This window comes from Rattus norvegicus, unplaced genomic scaffold, assembly GCF_021556685.1.
Source record: "Rattus norvegicus strain SHRSP/BbbUtx unplaced genomic scaffold, alternate assembly SHRSP_T2T unassigned-0000186, whole genome shotgun sequence".
In the NCBI taxonomy this organism is placed as follows: Eukaryota; Metazoa; Chordata; class Mammalia; order Rodentia; family Muridae; genus Rattus; species Rattus norvegicus.
Genome location: NW_028238903.1, coordinates 1 through 7,500, shown reverse-complemented (window position 1 = coordinate 7,500; position 7,500 = coordinate 1). Strand labels below are relative to the sequence as shown.

At 57.7% G+C, this 7,500-nt stretch overlaps 1 long non-coding RNA gene across 1 annotated transcript in view; it reads right to left on the bottom strand.

Moving 5' to 3' along the window:
- Window positions 1–5,516, bottom strand: part of LOC147997331 (uncharacterized) — an 18,296-nt gene extending 12,780 nt beyond the window's left edge. The window contains exon 1 of the long non-coding RNA XR_015647972.1: window positions 5,337–5,516. This is a non-coding gene — a long non-coding RNA (uncharacterized LOC147997331). The remainder of the gene's footprint in view (window positions 1–5,336) is intronic.
- Window positions 5,517–7,500: the final 1,984 nt, after the last annotated feature.

Here is a 7,500-nt window from a genome sequence, read left to right as displayed (position 1 = left end):
AGGGGGGCCGAGCCCGCGTCGGAAGGGAGGCCGGGCCTCGGGGCAGCGAGGGGGAGAGACACCGACCGGAGCCCCCACCGCCACACCGGGACGCGCACACGGGTTCGACTCAACGCCCAGGCGCCCACCTTGGCACCCCGGCAGCTTTCCCCCGACGCACGCCTTCCCAGAGGACGGCGGGGCCGGACGGGCCCCCGCGCAGACGCACCCTCAGCCAACAGGCCCCACGGACCGGCGTGGGCGACAGCCACTAAAGCCTCTTTCTCCTCTACGCCTCGCGGGGCGTCTTTCCCCCCGCACACGCCTCCAAGAGACCAGGCGAGACGCGCCGCCACGGCCGCGGCGGCCGGGACGCCCTTCAAACCGCAACTTCCTCCCGCCCGCCGGGCGGCCCTTCCCCCCAGGCACCCCGCGACCGCCCCGGGACCCGTGCGCGCCCGGCTGCCCCCCCGTGAGGAGGGGCCCGGCAGCACGGCCGCGGGTCGGCCAGACGAGGAGCGAGAGAGAAAGGAACGCCGGCGGGCGGGGAGGGGGAGCGAACCGACAGAACGAGGACCGTCGACGGCAGGGCGGGCCGCAGCGGCACCCCCCGCGGGAGACGCCTCACAAGGGACCGGGAGGCCGCTCGGGCGGCGACCGGGCACGCGAGCCAAGCCGGCGGGAATCACACTGCACCCAACCCGGAGCAGTCCCGCCACGCCCGCGGCACCGAGCCGACCCGAAACCAACGGACAACCCCCGGGAGCCCGAGGAGACGCCAGCCGACGCGAGAGAGAACCGAGGCAGACGCCGACGCCAACCGACGAAGACCCCCGCGTGGCAGCGGGTCCCAACGTCCGACGACGCGCCGGACGCGGCCGACCGCCGGTTCCCCCAAATAAGAAGTCCGCCCCCGAGAGCGAGGCCAACCCCGCGGTTCACGGACCCTCAAGAGCCCCGCGGAGGGGGAAGGGGGGGTAGGACGGCTCCCGCGATCTCCACCGGCCGTGGGAACGCTGCCGTGGAAGGGGGGGACGAGGCGGCAACCGCAGACGCCCGAGAGCACGCGGCACGCACCACACGCGACACGACCTCGCCGCGAGAGTGGCCGGGACGTGGACGCGCGTGGGAGGGACGCACACGCGACGGAGGGCACGGGGGGAAACGGAGGCGGGTGGGACCGGGAGCCCACCGCCGCCCTTCCAAACCCACCCGTCCCGCGACGACCCCTCGCGGTGAGGGGGGTACCGCGCACGCGGGCGTGTGCACGGCCCTTCCCCGCCACCTGCCACCAGAAACCCAATCTCCCCCACAAGCTCCGCACAGCGGCAGGTCGACAGAGCCCCGTCCCGCGTGATCCCTCCTCGTACTCGGAGCGGGGAGGCGCGGGTCGCGGTAGGCGAGAGAGCAAACGCTGCGCGCAGAAGGCTGAGGTCAGGGCGGGCAGCCGAGGGGACCATCCGGGAGAAGCCCCTCGGAGATCGTAAAGCCCTTTCCGAAGATAGCTAGAGAAGGCAAATTCCTCACTGAGGGCGGGACGAACCCAACACCGACGAGCAGCCAAGGGCTCCGTGCACGCAACGGGAAACGAGCAACAGGCGCGGGACAGAACGGGAAGGACCACGCGCCAGCTGGTGGGGGGTCTGCGGTATCGGCAAAGGTCTCTTTCTCCGGGGTCTTCTTGAGCATTCGCGGACCGGGGGGACCTGCGACAGGTCCCCGCCGAGAGCCAGGCCTCTTCAAGGCGCACACAAAGGAGGAGCCTTGACTTGAGGGAGTCCGGTCTTTAAAAAGGGCCAGCCGCGATCGCTCAGCACCACCCTAACCGCGCAGGGCCCGCGGGTGAAGGCACCAAAAACATAGGCACGGGGTGGGCGCTCACCCAACGGAAGGAGCCTTTTAACCGCACACTCAACTCCTCGACCCCCCCCCTTTCTGTCACCGTGCAGAAAGCCGGCAACTAGGACAAGGGAAAGCGTAAAGGCACAAGCACCATGGAGCACAGGAGGCACGCCGGGGAGCGGGAAGCGCCACCGCCAACTCAGAAGCGGGCACCTTGGTGGTCAAAGCCCGGAACGCTCCAGGAGCACCGCAAGGCTCACACGAAGCAGGGCGCGTGCACACACCATTCGGGAAGGGTATGCACCGCAGCGGGTCTACCACCTTCCCCCGGCACGGGGGAAGAGGGCCGCGAAGCAGTGAACGGCGTGGGGGCAAGCGCCCCCGACACGTCCACAGGGACACCGCGAACCACAGCAACAAGTGTGCGCGGGTCAGCGCTCGTGCCGGACAGCCGCACCCCTGACTTCCACACACCACCCTGCAAAGGAATGGGGAGGAGAGACGAGGGGCCCGCTGGCAGAACGAGAAGAGCGGTCGCCATTCGCGCTGAATGACCATTCGCCATGAATGTCCGTCCCTCGCCTGGCGCGGCTTAGGCCCCGGCCCGAAGAGAACGCGGCAGCACCACATCGATCCAACGGGAGCGAGACACGCCATGCATCGGGAACAACGGGCGTGAGAGCTTTCTAACAACGCACTGGACGGGAATACGAGCGAGAAGAGCGAGAGAGAGCACGGGAAGAAGTCGCTAACACTGCCACACACACAAAAAAAAAAATTTACCCTTCTCGAGGGCGAGAAAAAAAAGGAAGCGTTGCACTCGGGAGGCACGTGGCGTGGAAGAACGGGACTCAACGGGCAGCGGAGGTTCGGGAACTCCTTCAAAAAAAAATAAAAATAAAAAATAAAAAATAAAAATAAAAAAATAAAATCCCCTTCGAAGGAGAAAAGGTGCAACTCGGGAGGCACACAGCAGGAAAGAAAGGGACACACCACCAAGCAGCGGAGGTTCGGGAACTCCTTCCAAAAAACAAAAAAAAAAAAAAACAAAAAACAAAAAAAAAAAAACAAATAAAAAAACCGGTCGGCCGCAGAGGAGCACGCCAGGGGGTCACTAGCACCAAACGGGAAAACCCTTCCAGTCGCACTCGGCACCAACGACTCCTACCGGTAACGGACGACAACCACCACGGGGAAATCGGGAACGCCTGACACGCGGGACGGTTGTCATAAAGCTGCCCCACAGAGCACAGGCAAGCAAGCACGGGAAAGCAGGAAGCGCGTACTCATGGGGGGACGCTAAGCTTCAAGCATCGAAGAGGCCCATGCGCAGAAGAAAAGAGCTAGGGCTGGACAAGCAAACAGCCTTGGTGCAAGCCTCTTCCAACGTCCTTTAATGACAAAAAGAGTCAAAAGGACAGCGTGTCAGCATATATCTCCAGGTACAATAAGGACAGATAGCAAAGATGAAAAGTGTAAAAGACACAGGGATAAACATGACAGGCCACACGGAACGTCTGGAAGTCATGTTCGGTGACGTGTCCCCAAGAGGTCCCCATGTAGAAAGAGAACCGGACCGCAAAGGAACAACTGGTCGACCTTAGAACCCTGAGTGCTCACAGACCGAGGAGGCCATGGTAGATAGCCTGGAACACAGCTTCCCCTCGGCCTCAGAAGTCCATGCTCCCGCTGGCAGGGACCGGGGAGGATCCTGGAAAAAATAAAGTCTCGGAGGCGCCCCCTAGCCGGGACACCTCGGCTCGGAGGCCGGGGACACAGCACCCTCTCGGCCTCAGAGGTCCAGGCTCCCGCTATCAGGGACCGAAGGGACTCCTGGAAAAGAAAAAAAAAAAAATCCGTGGCGCCACCTAGCCGGGCCACCTCGGCTCGGAGGCCGGGGACACAGCACCCTCTCGGCCTCAAAAGTGTCTATGGTCCCGCTGGCTGGGACCGAAGGGACTCCTGGAAAAGAAAAAAAAAAAAAAAAAAACTCCGTGGCGCCCCCTAGCCGGGCCACCTCGGCTCGGAGGCCGGGGACACAGCACCCTCTCGGCCTCAGAGGTCCAGGCTCCCGCTATCAGGGACCGAAGGGACTCCTGGAAAAGAAAAAGAAAAAAAAAAAAAAACTCCGTGGCGCCCCCTAGCCGGGCCACCTCGGCTCGGAGGCCGGGGACACAGCACCCTCTCGGCCTCAGAGGTCCAGGCTCCCGCTATCAGGGACCGAAGGGACTCCTGGAAAAGAAAAAGAAAAAAAAAAAAAACTCCGTGGCGCCCCCTAGCCGGGCCACCTCGGCTCGGAGGCCGGGGACACAGCACCCTCTCGGCCTCAGAGGTCCAGGCTCCCGCTATCAGGGACCGAAGGGACTCCTGGAAAAGAAAAAAAAAAAAAAAACTCCGTGGCGCCCCCTAGCCGGGCCACCTCGGCTCGGAGGCCGGGGACACAGCACCCTCTCGGCCTCAGAGGTCCAGGCTCCCGCTATCAGGGACCGAAGGGACTCCTGGAAAAGAAAAAAAAAAAATCCGTGGCGCCACCTAGCCGGGCCACCTCGGCTCGGAGGCCGGGGACACAGCACCCTCTCGGCCTCAAAAGTGTCTATGGTCCCGCTGGCTGGGACCGAAGGGACTCCTGGAAAAGAAAAAAAAAAAAAAAAAAACTCCGTGGCGCCCCCTAGCCGGGCCACCTCGGCTCGGAGGCCGGGGACACAGCACCCTCTCGGCCTCAGAGGTCCAGGCTCCCGCTATCAGGGACCGAAGGGACTCCTGGAAAAGAAAAAGAAAAAAATCCGTGGCGCCACCTAGCCGGGCCACCTCGGCTCGGAGGCCGGGGACACAGCACCCTCTCGGCCTCAAAAGTGTCTATGGTCCCGCTGGCTGGGACCGAAGGGACTCCTGGAAAAGAAAAAAAAAAAAAAAACTCCGTGGCGCCCCCTAGCCGGGCCACCTCGGCTCGGAGGCCGGGGACACAGCACCCTCTCGGCCTCAAAAGTGTCTATGGTCCCGCTGGCTGGGACCGGAGAGGAGGGAAGAAATAAAAAAAAAATAAAATAAAATAAAATAAAAAATTAAAAAAAAAAAAATTGGAAAAAAAAAAAAAAAATCCGGGACGGGGCCCAAGCCTTCTGGTCGACCTCATCCAGCTGCCACCAACCCCTCCTTGTGTCCCAATAGGTCGTACAGCCACCCTCCTCCCCTGAAGTTCTCCAGGTACAACCTCCTAGCTAGAGATGGTCCCCAGACAGGACGGCGTCTCCGTCGCGCACCCGCCTGCTTGCCTGTCACCCTCTCACCCTGGCCGGCTCACCACAGGCACTTCCCCGTCCTTTGTCACCAACCGGGGGACAGGAGCGTTGCGGAAACTTGTCGCCACTAGGTGTCGCCCGACAGCGATCTCGATCAAGCAAACCAATACAGACTGTCACGCGCCGCCGCCGCCACACACACTCATTCCGTCTCTCCGGAGTGACCTCCCTAGCTCAGGGGGACACTCACCCACGCACAACGGGGCAGGTACCCACCACTTCTCCCGAATGGCACAAACGGTCCCGGTTGTCCCGCCGGAACACAGTGAACGCGGGATGGACTCGGGGCCAACCCCCTCAGGCACCCAGAAAAGGAAAGTAGGACGGAGCGGTGAAAACAGGCCACCTCTAAGTGAAAGGACATGCACTCTCGAATCGGTTAACAATTAGCAAGGAACAGGCACAGTTAGGAAAAGGGAGCGTCCAAACTCCGTCGTGAGGGGAGGGTGGCGGCGACCTCAGTTCCACACCATTTTTAAATGGCTCACTCATTTTTAAAACCCTCCACCGATCCCGATGGGGGGGAGGGGGGTTGTTGTTGTTCTCTGTTCCTCGCTGCCACCGCCAGCCGGCACTCACCAAACCACACACCTGCCACCCTCTTTGGAAGACTAAACACAGAGAGTAAATTAAAAGAATGGTGGAATGATGGTGGAATGGTTAAAATTCCCGTGATTTGTTTTCACTCTGATCAAAACATACTTATTTTGTGCATTTGCATTCCCTTGTTCACACGTGCCTCTGTGTGTGTGGTGGGGGAGGGAGGGAGGGAGGGAGGGAGGGAGGGAGGGAGAAAGAGAGAGAGACAGAGACAGAGAGACAGAGAGACAGAGAGAGAGAGAGAGCCAATTTAAAAAATAAAAACATGGTTAAATACAGCCACTTTGGGAAGATTGCTAGAGAGAATGCAGTCCAGAGTATGGAGGCCAGAGCTCTGGACGCTCTAGACCACAGGTCTCCCATCTCCCATATACCAGGCACCCAGCACCACCATCCCTACTTTGTTTGCTTGTGCGTTTGTTTGCTTGCTTGTTACATTAGTTTCATCCCAAGTTAATAATTATATATTTTTTTTTCTATGCACGTATTTAGTTGTGGCAGGGGAACTCCTTCTTTAGGACAGGCAGACTTAGCTAGTTAGTTAGCCAGTCAAAAGTACGTAAAAAATTTATATCAACATAAATATCATTCACTAAGAAATCCTATCTGAAGAAAAAGAAAGAAAGGAAGAAAGAAGGAAGGGAGGGAGGGAGGGAGGGAGAGAGAGAGAGAGAGAGAGAGAGAGAGAGAGAGAAAGAAAGAGGAAAACTGGCAGACTTAGTTTTAGTGTTTTTGTTATTGTTTATTCAAGATATTGTTTCAGGGCTGGAGAGACGGCTCAGCGGTGAAGAGCACTGACTGCTCTTCCAGAGATCCTTAGTTCAAATCCCAGCAACCACATGGTGGCTCACAACCATCTGTAATGGAATCCTCTCCTTGTGTGTTGAAGACAGTGACAGTGTGCTCATAAAATAAATAAACAATAAAAATATGTTTGAAGATTAAAGAAAAAACTCTCTCTCTCTCTCTCTCTCTCTCTCTCTCTCTCACACACACACACACACAAATAAACTCTGTAATAAAAATCAATGTGACTTCATGATCAAACTTCTATAGTCAATAGGACTAGAGAGAACACATGTCTGTAAAATAAAAGCAGAACCTTTTCTGCTTTGTTTTGTTTTGCCTCAAGGTACGTTTCTTTTGGTATAGCCCAGGCAGTCATGGAACTTGCTCCGTAGACTTATCTAGCCTCAAGCTCACAGAGGTCCACTCTGCCTGCCTCGGCCACCCACACAGCTCTCTCTGCTGACTATATGTCTGCATGCCAGAAGAGGGCACCAGAACCTAGGAGGACACACCACATGGCTCCTGAGAATCCAGGTTTTGACTTTAAAAAAAAAAAAAAAATTCTGACAGCATAGAGGGTAGATATCTGCCTGCCAGGCTCTTCTAGTGCTGTTTAAGGTGGGGTAATAGCCATGTGAAGGAGACAAGGGGAGAGGAAAAATCGATTGGATGAGTAGTGCTGCTGAGATTAAGGAACACACACACACACACACACACACACACACACACACACACACACACACAGAGAGAGAGACAGAGACAGAGACAGACAGAGACAGACAGAGACAGTAAGACAAAGAGACAGAGAGAGAGAGATGACAGAGGGACACACCGAGGGAAAGACATCAGGACCAGCTGAATTTCTCAAGAAAAGAAAAGAAGAGAAAGGAAAAATGTTTTCTATATACACAAATCTGTATACATGATTTGTTATAGTGTCCCATTTGGGCACTTTGGATTCAACTGTGGATGGTTGTCAGCCAGCTTGGCT